Source organism: Choloepus didactylus, chromosome 15 (genome assembly GCF_015220235.1).
Source record: "Choloepus didactylus isolate mChoDid1 chromosome 15, mChoDid1.pri, whole genome shotgun sequence".
In the NCBI taxonomy this organism is placed as follows: domain Eukaryota; kingdom Metazoa; phylum Chordata; class Mammalia; order Pilosa; family Megalonychidae; genus Choloepus; species Choloepus didactylus.
This window is the reverse complement of record NC_051321.1, coordinates 83,146,596-83,155,756: the sequence shown is the minus strand read 5'-3', so window position 1 is coordinate 83,155,756 and position 9,161 is coordinate 83,146,596. Positions and strand designations below refer to the sequence as shown.

The window sequence follows — 9,161 nt, the reverse complement described above, 5'->3', positions numbered from 1 at the left end:
TTTATTTTGGAGTAAGGAAAAGTTTCAAAAATTGACTCTGGAGATGAACACACAACTGCATGGTGCTGTGAATAATTGATTGTACACTGTGGATGACTGTAGGGTGTGTGAATATATCTCAAACTGTATTCAAAAATAAGTAAATGAACAATGGGGTGAGGAAGGGAATGGGATGTTTTGGATGTTCTTTTTTATTTTAATTTTTATTTTATTTTTTGGAGTAATGAAAATGTTCCAAGTTTGATTGTGGTGATAAAAGCACAACTATATGACGATACTATGAATAACTGATTGTACACCTTGAATGGCTGTATGTTATGTGATTATATCTCAATAAAATTGCATTAAAAAAAGATCTTGTGGTAGGTGGAGGCTTCTTAGACTTGACACCCAAAGTATAAGCAAGAAAATAAAAATAGATGAATGGGACACTCTCATAAAATTGAAGACTTCTGTACATCAAAGGACTTTGTTGAAAAGATGAAAAAGCAGCCTACACAATGGGAGAAAATATATAGAAACCACATACCTGATAAGATTTAATATCCAGAATAGATAAAGAAATCCTACAACTCAACATTAAAAGGTAAACAAGCCAATTAAAAATGGGCAAAAGATTTGAACAGACATTTCTTCAAAGAAGATAAACAAATGGCTAATACAATGAGGAACAGAATCACTGATTTTATGTAACCCTGAAGTTCAGAGTTTGAAGGCCATTTAAGAAGGCTACCCAATAATCTACCCTTCCATTTTCTCAGGAAGGAAGTTTCTAGGCTTTCCTCTGAGATAAATAGATAAATCAGAAAAACATCTGAAAAGACCTTCAACATCATTAGCCATTAAGGAAATACAAACAAAAAACACAGCAGGGTACCATTTCACACCCACTAGAATGGCTACCATTAAGAAAACAGAAAATAAGAAGTGTTGATGAGGATGTGGAGAAATAGGAACCCTCACAGATTGCTGGTGGAATGTAAAATGCTGAAGCCACTGTGGAAAACAGTTTGGCAATTGTTCAGAAAGTTACATATAGAATTACCATATGACTTGTCACTCCCACTTCTGGGTATATACCCAAAAGAATGAAAAGCAGGGACTCAAACGTATTTGCACACTGATATTCATATTCACAACTGTCAAAAGATGGAAGTAACCCAAGTGTCCATGAGCAAATGAATGGATTATAAAATGTGATATATATATATAATGGAATATTATTCAACCATAAAAAGAACGAAGTTCTGACACACGTGACAATATGGATGAAACTTGAAAATACATTGCTGACACAAAGGACAAATATTATATGATCTCACTGATAGGAAATAATATAATATGCAAATTCATAGTCAAAAATTAAAATACAGGTTTATCAGCGGTTGGGGTAAGGGTAGGAAATACAGAATTAATGCCTAATTGGTACAGAGTTTCTATAAATTTTTGTGTGTTTTTAAGTGAAAATTATTTAATCATTTTAGAGGAGTCAAAGTACAATATATGAATTGGTGTCCTGGTGTCTGAAAGCAATCATTTTACCATCTGGATTTTAATCTTAATATCGTTCATTGTAGGTTGATGGTTAATTTAAAATCTGAGTTTTAATCAAAGTTGTTTTCAAACACTGTCATAATATCACTTTGAAGAGTCAATTATACCAGGCTTCGCTTCTCTCCTCCTTGGCTCTTGTTCTCTCTCCCTTGCTAAATTACATTCTTTGAGAAGCCAGAATTTGCTTTTATCTTGAGCTTCAAAGACTGTTGATGTTCTTTCTGCTCTTTTTCACTTGAAAAAGATTCTCTCGAGCAAAGCCATTATCCAGGTCCCTCTGATTTTCTTGGGATACTTTCAGTTCCTTTGTATTTTGTTCCAGACGTTTTCAAATTAGCTCCTGTGTTCAAGCTTTTACTTCTTTTTCAATTGCTGCTTTTCTGAAGTGGTTGAAGAGCTCCCCTGTGGATTTCAGGATACCTGATGTTTTGACTGTTTTGCCTGAACCTTTCCAAGAGTGCATTCTTGATCTTTACATCCTTCTGCACAGACTTTGACCTTCAGATTCTAACACATTTGTGTCAGTATCACCAGACTGATGCATCACAGTCAGGCCATTCAGGTGTTGTCCAGAATCACCTGAGGGAGGCAGAATTTGTAAAGGTGAAATGTTTTTCATGCTCTGTCAATGTTCTAATTCTTGATGATTAAATGTCAGCTGGATTTGGTGTTCAACATGAATGTGTGGTTTGATGAATGAGTAGTTTTCATAGACATATACCTTGCACAGAAGATTGTATCTTTTCTTACTTTCTCTTTAGAAGGAGAATCATTCTGTTTTACTCTGGTAAATTTAGTAAACATTTCTGATTTAGAATCACTGCTGTCTGAAGAACTTGAATCACTGCTACTTTCAAACTCCAATGAGCTACTGCTTCTGCTGCTGCTACTGCTTTCAGTTAATCAGGAACCACCTCCAACTGCTTCAGTGGCTTCTGCTTTCTCAGATTTTGTTTGACATTTTCTAGAGTTTAACTGATTATTAACATCCAGTAACTACTTCTCCAATGGTTGTCTTTTCTGTGAGTGAAGCTCTTCTTTGAGACTTCATTATTTTCTTAGCATGAAGTTTTAGTGGTGCAACATATTTTTCTAGTTCTCTTGGTGTAGATGCTTTCAGTGTTTCAGTCTATCTGTATCTCATCAGAATTGGAATTTCTCAGTGAAGACTCTCTCGACCATGCTATATGAACAACTCACCCAAGTTTATCTCCAGGGAGTTTGTTTACATCCAAAATCAACTGCCTTTTCTTGTTATAGTTCATAGGTTTAGCATTATCTTCATCTTCAGATTTAAGAGCAAAGATCTGTTGTTTCCACTTCTTTGGTTGATTGTTCTTGGACATTTCCTTTAAGTTCATTTGTTAAAACTTTTTCCTTGGATTTTCATCTCTGTTATTAAACTTTTCATTTTTCTTTTGCCTTTTTAGACTTCTCATTCTTTTTCTTTAGCTTATGGAAAGGTACTTGGAACAGAACCTGTAGGCTGTTGATGAACAGCTTTAAGCTGCTCCTGAAGTTTTGCAAGATGCTGAACTTGCTCATCTTCAGAATCATCAGAAGAGCTATCTTCAGAAGCTTCACTACCACTTTCTCCATTACCAGTTTTTCACTTTTTTTTTTCTGTAAGTGTTGTGGAAGATTCACTACTTGTTTTAACTACTGAAGCTGTAGGAGTAGTTGTATCTGTTTGCCTCTTAATACCCCTTGTAACTTGGCCATTGTTTGTGAGGTAGAGATGAGTGGAGCGCTTTTTTTTTTAAACAGGTATTTTAATTTATTGGATGCATATTAGGTACACAGTTTAACAGGATTAAAATTCCTACTCTCCAGAACAAAAGACAATTTATGAAACAAAGCTAAGCTGCTATTATGCAATGGAATGAATGAACATAAATAAGATGAAATATGTGACCTATCACATTCCTTTGTTTTAAAACTAATCTTTTACAATGAAAAATCACTTATTTGAAACTGTGTAGAGTTGACTGATTATGTATGTCATTTAAGTATTCCTTCAGGGCTTTACAAAACAATTTTATTGGTGGCATTTATGTGTGAGGAGAAAAGAAATATTTACTGTATATAATGGCCATGTTTCGGGGGACATGATTTAACAGTAAAGTTTTTATATAGCAGAAGTAAAAAGTTTAACTGTTAGTTATTTTAGAAATGCCACCTAAACTAGAATGACGTTTATTAAATATTATATATATTCCATCCCTAACTCCATCCTAATAGTCTAGAAACTACATCAACTGAAGCTATGGAAGTTGAAATTTTAACTAAGAAAGGAATTCCATCTAGCTTTAAAGTTTCTAATATCCACTAAGTTTAGCACCTTTTCCTTCATACTGCAAAGAAACTTCTTTTATATAAATATAAATTTTACCTAAAAAATCTCATTTTCTGACGATGCAGCATTACTGTATTTATATTAAAACCCCATTCCTTATCAGAGCTTTATTTCTCTTCTGCTGTCTCAGCCTCTGAGTACATCTGAGTGCATCTGGCAGAGCACTGCATTAAGACAGCAGACAAAACATCAGTTTTGCTTCCCAATTCTGCTAACTGTTCCAATGAAGACACAAAAGGATAACGGTCTTGTAACATATCTGGCAATTTGGAATTGTTCTCTTGAAGATGTTGAGAATGTCTCACTGGTGTTAGAAACTTCAATTCTTTAAATGTAGAATTTGTTTCATCAAACTGCATCTTCTTTTTTAAACTTTGCAAGTATGGCACAGTAGAAACATTGTATTTAATTAAGGAACTTGCTCTAGTTTCTATATTGGGGGTTTCAGCACCACTGATGGGCTCTTTTGTTTTGTTGTCTTGTTCTTTTTCACAATCTTGAAATACCACATTTCAAGTTTATTTATTTTCCATTTCCAGTTTTCCTGGCTCTAGGTTAACATATATATTTTCAGTGTTGACTTCTTGGATTTGTTCCATGGCTGCACAAGCCTCAGTATTTTCTCCAAAATTAACTTCTTCTTGACTGCTCAGTGTTAGAATGTCTATAATTGTATGTTGCATTTCTTCATTAGGCTGAACTCCTGCCAGAATGGCTTTCTCATAGATTGTGATAATATTTTCTACAGGACTTGTAATTGGTTCAATATGTGCAAGGCATATCCAATATTTAACAAGTATTTTGGGCATTTATATATATATCAAACATTTTTACCATGTTGTCCCTACTTTTACTCAATCCTTCTCAATTTTACATTTTCTTTGCCCTAAAGATACCAATATAATCTTTCCTTTTATTCCACCACCACTACTCCAGTTCAGAGTAGATCACAGCCTGCCAGAGGATCCCTCCCCTCATCCTATAGAGGCAGGACAGAATAGGGCATCAGGGCTGTGGTCCCTAGTTTTCTATTCACCTTCAAAAGAGTTAACACAGACCTGCAAAACTTCAGCTGCAGACTTCATGGAGCCAAAATTTCCCCTGAAGCTCTGAAGCCTCCCTAAACCATAAACACTTGTATAATCATGGGCCCAAAGCAAATTCTCAGTTAATGACAAAAAGCATGGGGTCATAAAGGTTGTTAAACATCTGCCTGCAGACAAATTTTAGATATGCAAGGGCAGGTCACAAGTTCTGATCACCTGTGATAACCGTCTCCTCCTAGAACAAAGAAGTCCCCAGGTATTCAAAGGCAGAGATAAGAAGATCAAAGTAAAGCTTTCCTGTATAACAAGGCAACCCACTCAGCACATACTTCTCCCTAAACATGCCCACACTTTCTCTTTAATGTGTCTTCTTTCTCTTTTTCTTTAATAAACTTTACTACTTATTTCTACTGGCCCCTCTCAACTCTGAATTCTTTCTGCAGTGAGAGTCCTGAACCTGGAACAGGGTTCTGTCTGGCACTGCTGCCAGTGGGCATGTATATACTACTGAAGTCTTTTTTCATCATCCCATATTAATGTGACATAGGGGAGCCAATTAAATAGAAATCAATATATGTACACACACACATGCGTGCGCACCCCTATACATACCTTTATATGGTCCCCAAATCTTAAAGAACAACATTTGGATTGAAAAATATTTAATTGACACATCCCTCTTCTAAAGATAAACCAGCTGATGTATTTTAATCTGTTCCTGTTCCAGCTTGTGATTATTTTTTTTTTTTTTTTTTTTTTTTGCTTAAACAATGGGAATTTACTAGCTTACGATTTGAGGCCAAGAAAACGTCCAAATCAAGACATCATCAAAGTGATGCTTTCTTCCCAAAGACTGGCTGCTGGCGACCCTGGGCTCCTCTGTCACATGGGCAGGCACATGGTGGCATCTGCTGGTCTCTCCCTTCTCTTCAGGGTTTGTTTTGTGTTTTTTGTTTGTTTGTTTGTTTTGTTTTGTTTTTTGTTTTTTTTTTGCTGTCAACTTCTTGTTTCTGTGGCTTCCTCTCTTTGTGTGAATTTCATTTGCTTATAAAGGACTCTAGTAAGAGGATTAAAACCCATTCTAATTGAGGTAGGCTACTTAACTGAAGTAGCCTCATCAAATTTCCTACTTAAAATGGGCTTACAACCAAAGAGATAGATTAGATTTAGGAACATGTTTTTCTGGGGCACATACAGCTTCAAACCACCACACTCTACCCCCTAGACCCCCAAAAGACAGGTTCTTTCTATATGCAAAATACATCACAATATTCCAAAAGCCTTAAGTTATTTCAGTAATAAAATACTAAGTACAAAGTCTCATTAAAATTGATTACAGGTGTAGTCTCTCTTGGGGTACAATTTCCCTCCATCTGTAGATCTGTGAAAACTAGACAAGTCATCTGCTGCTAATATACAAAGGAGGGACAGGCAGAGGAAAAACATTCTCATTCCCATAGGAAGAAACTGGAAGGAAAACAGGAGTCATGGGCCTTAAACAATGCCAAATTGTTGGGCATACTCCATTAGATTTCAAGGTCTGAGAATCAACTATGGAAAGATGCTTTGTTTCGTCTGCCAGGCATGATGGAGTGGCAGTCCCATCCTTTCCAAGTGCTTGCATGGTGGCCATGCTCTCCTCAAACACTGAGGTGAAGGGTCTACCCTCTCAGAACAGTGGGGTGGCACCCAGACTTGCTGCAATCCCAGGGAATATGCTCCATGCTCTCTGAAGACTGGAGCTGAGCACTCTTCCTGAACAACCAGGTGGAAGGCCTACACTCTCCAAGTGCTGGGGCATACACACCCTTTCCACAAACGTGGGTGGGTCCACTCTCTTGGCCAGTGAAGATGTCTTTGGTCCAGACCTAGCTTCCATGGTCCTCCCCTTGAAGTGATTTTCCCTTCAATCTGTCCCTTTTCTGTCCCTTTGGGTCCAGATTGGCAGTAGTTCCATTCATACAGATCTCACAAAAAAAAGTCTGTTGGTTTTGCATGTAGTACACAGGAGTCCAAACCATCAGACAGTAGGACATTCCACAAATCCTCTCTGGATATCTCCATTTCCAATCCTGACTTGCACTGAAATTGCTCATTTGTTCCATATTCAGTTAAACCCTCACATGGAACACTATTCTGTGGGGATTTGCTTTCCAGAAATTCAGAATTTTCCAAACCATCAATTTCTAGTTTCTCTGTGCCCAGGAGTTCACTTCTCAGCTTATCCCTTTCTCTTGCATTTTATTATAAGCTGCAAGAAGAAACCAGGCTGCACTTTCCACACATAGCTTGGAAATTTCCTTAAACATCAAAGCTCATCACTCTCAAGTTCTGCCTTCCATTCAGAATCAGAACTTAATTTCACCAAGTTCTCTGTCACTTTAAACAAGGATCACCTTTTCTCCAGTTTCTAACAACTCTTTCATCATTTTCTTCTAAGGCCTCATTAGAAGTACCTTTAGCATCCGCATTTCTACCAACAATCTCCTTAACCTTTTCTATCAAACAGCTCACAATTCTTCCAGGTTCTAACCATTATCCAATTCCAATGCTGTTTATACACTTTTTTTTTTTGTATTTGCATTAGCAGTACCCCACTCTCCTGGTACCAAAATCTGTTTTAGTTTCCAAGGCTGTTTAAAGCAGGTACCATAAAATGGGTTGGCTTGAACAACAGTAACTTATTAGCTTAGTTTGAGGCCAAGAAAATGTCCAAATCAAGGCATGATCAAGGCGATGCTTTCTTCCCAAAGACCGGCTGCTGGCGATCCTTGGCTCTTCTGTCACATGGCAAGGCACACAGCAGCACCTGCTGGTCTCTCCCTTCTCTTCCAGGTCTCATTGCTTTCAGTTTCTTGCTTCTGTGGCTTTCTCTCTCTTTGTGTGAATTTCATTTTCTTATAAGGATGCCAGTATGAGGATTAAGACCCATTCTGATTGATGTGGGCCACACCTTGACTGAAGTAACCAAATCAGAAGGTCCTACTTACAATAGGTTTTTACCCACAGGAATGGATTAGATTTAAAAACATGTTTTTCTGGGGTACATACAACTTCAAATCACCACATCAAGGTACTGTATGACACAAATAATAAAACCTAAGGTAAACTGTGGACTAATTAAAAGTATAATTATAAGGAGGAGCTAAGATGGCGGCATAGAGAGGAGTGGAAGACTGTTAGCCCCTCCCTGGAACAATCCATAAGTGACCAAAAAACTAGTAAACAACCTGGAATAACTGCGGGGAGACAAAAATGACTGTCCACTCATCATCCACCAACCTGAATTGGGAGGAATGCCCAAGATGGCAGCATAAAATCTGTAAGTAAAACTGCGGACCCAAGCTGAGAGCTAAGAGCCGAGAGCCCCTCCCTCATGGAAGCCTCGCGTGCTAGAGAGCAGCACTCTCTCAGCCCAGCTCCAACTGGGGTTTTAATGTTAACTGTTCAATACAGACAGTGAATCCTCAACAAGCAGACAGAGGCTTTTGGTGACAACCGACCTTGGAAGAGTCGGGGGACATATCTGTCTCAGGATGGGGAGCCCAGAGGATCAGGTGCTCTCTCTGGCTGACGGGTGAACCTGGGAGCTTTTCTGTCCCTTTCTCTCTCTGTGGAGAAAACCTCAGCCATTTTCAGCCTGCCGCGCTTAGCAGTAAAGACAGCCTCAGCCATTTTAAAATCAAAACACTTTGATCAGCAGGGTCAGAGAAACAAAGAACTTACTGATATGCAGATGACCTATCTGGAGGGGGGACAGCTTCCCAAGAGGAAAGGGAGGGGCCCAGATCTACTGCCTGCCTTTCCAGAACCAGACCCCAAAGCCTGGAGGAGGAGAGCCACAGGCCACACCCTCTTACACAGGCAGTGACAGGCTGACAGGTGCATCTGCCAGGCAGAAAAGCACAGGGGTATCAATCCTGTAAGAAAAACCATCAGGGAAACCAGATACTGAATATTTCCTCCTTCTGTGACCTGAGCCTGTTCTCGTCTGGGAAAACCTGATTGGGGTGGCCTAGGAGGTCAGATGCCTAGACAACAGAAAACTACAACCTACACTAAGAAAAATGAAGCTATGGCCCAGTCAAAGGGAAAAATGTACACTTCAACTGAGATACAGGAATTTAAACAACTAATGCTAAATCAATTCACAAAGTTTAGAGAATATTTCTCAAAAGAGATACAGGCTGTAAAGAAAACACTGG

At 38.2% G+C, this 9,161-nt stretch overlaps 2 pseudogenes; both read right to left on the bottom strand.

The window, feature by feature from the left end:
- Positions 1-2,026: 2,026 nt before the first annotated feature.
- On the bottom strand, positions 2,027-3,650 carry LOC119509955 (annotated as a pseudogene).
- A 367-nt stretch (positions 3,651-4,017) lies between these two features.
- On the bottom strand, positions 4,018-4,719 carry LOC119509953 (annotated as a pseudogene).
- Positions 4,720-9,161: the final 4,442 nt, after the last annotated feature.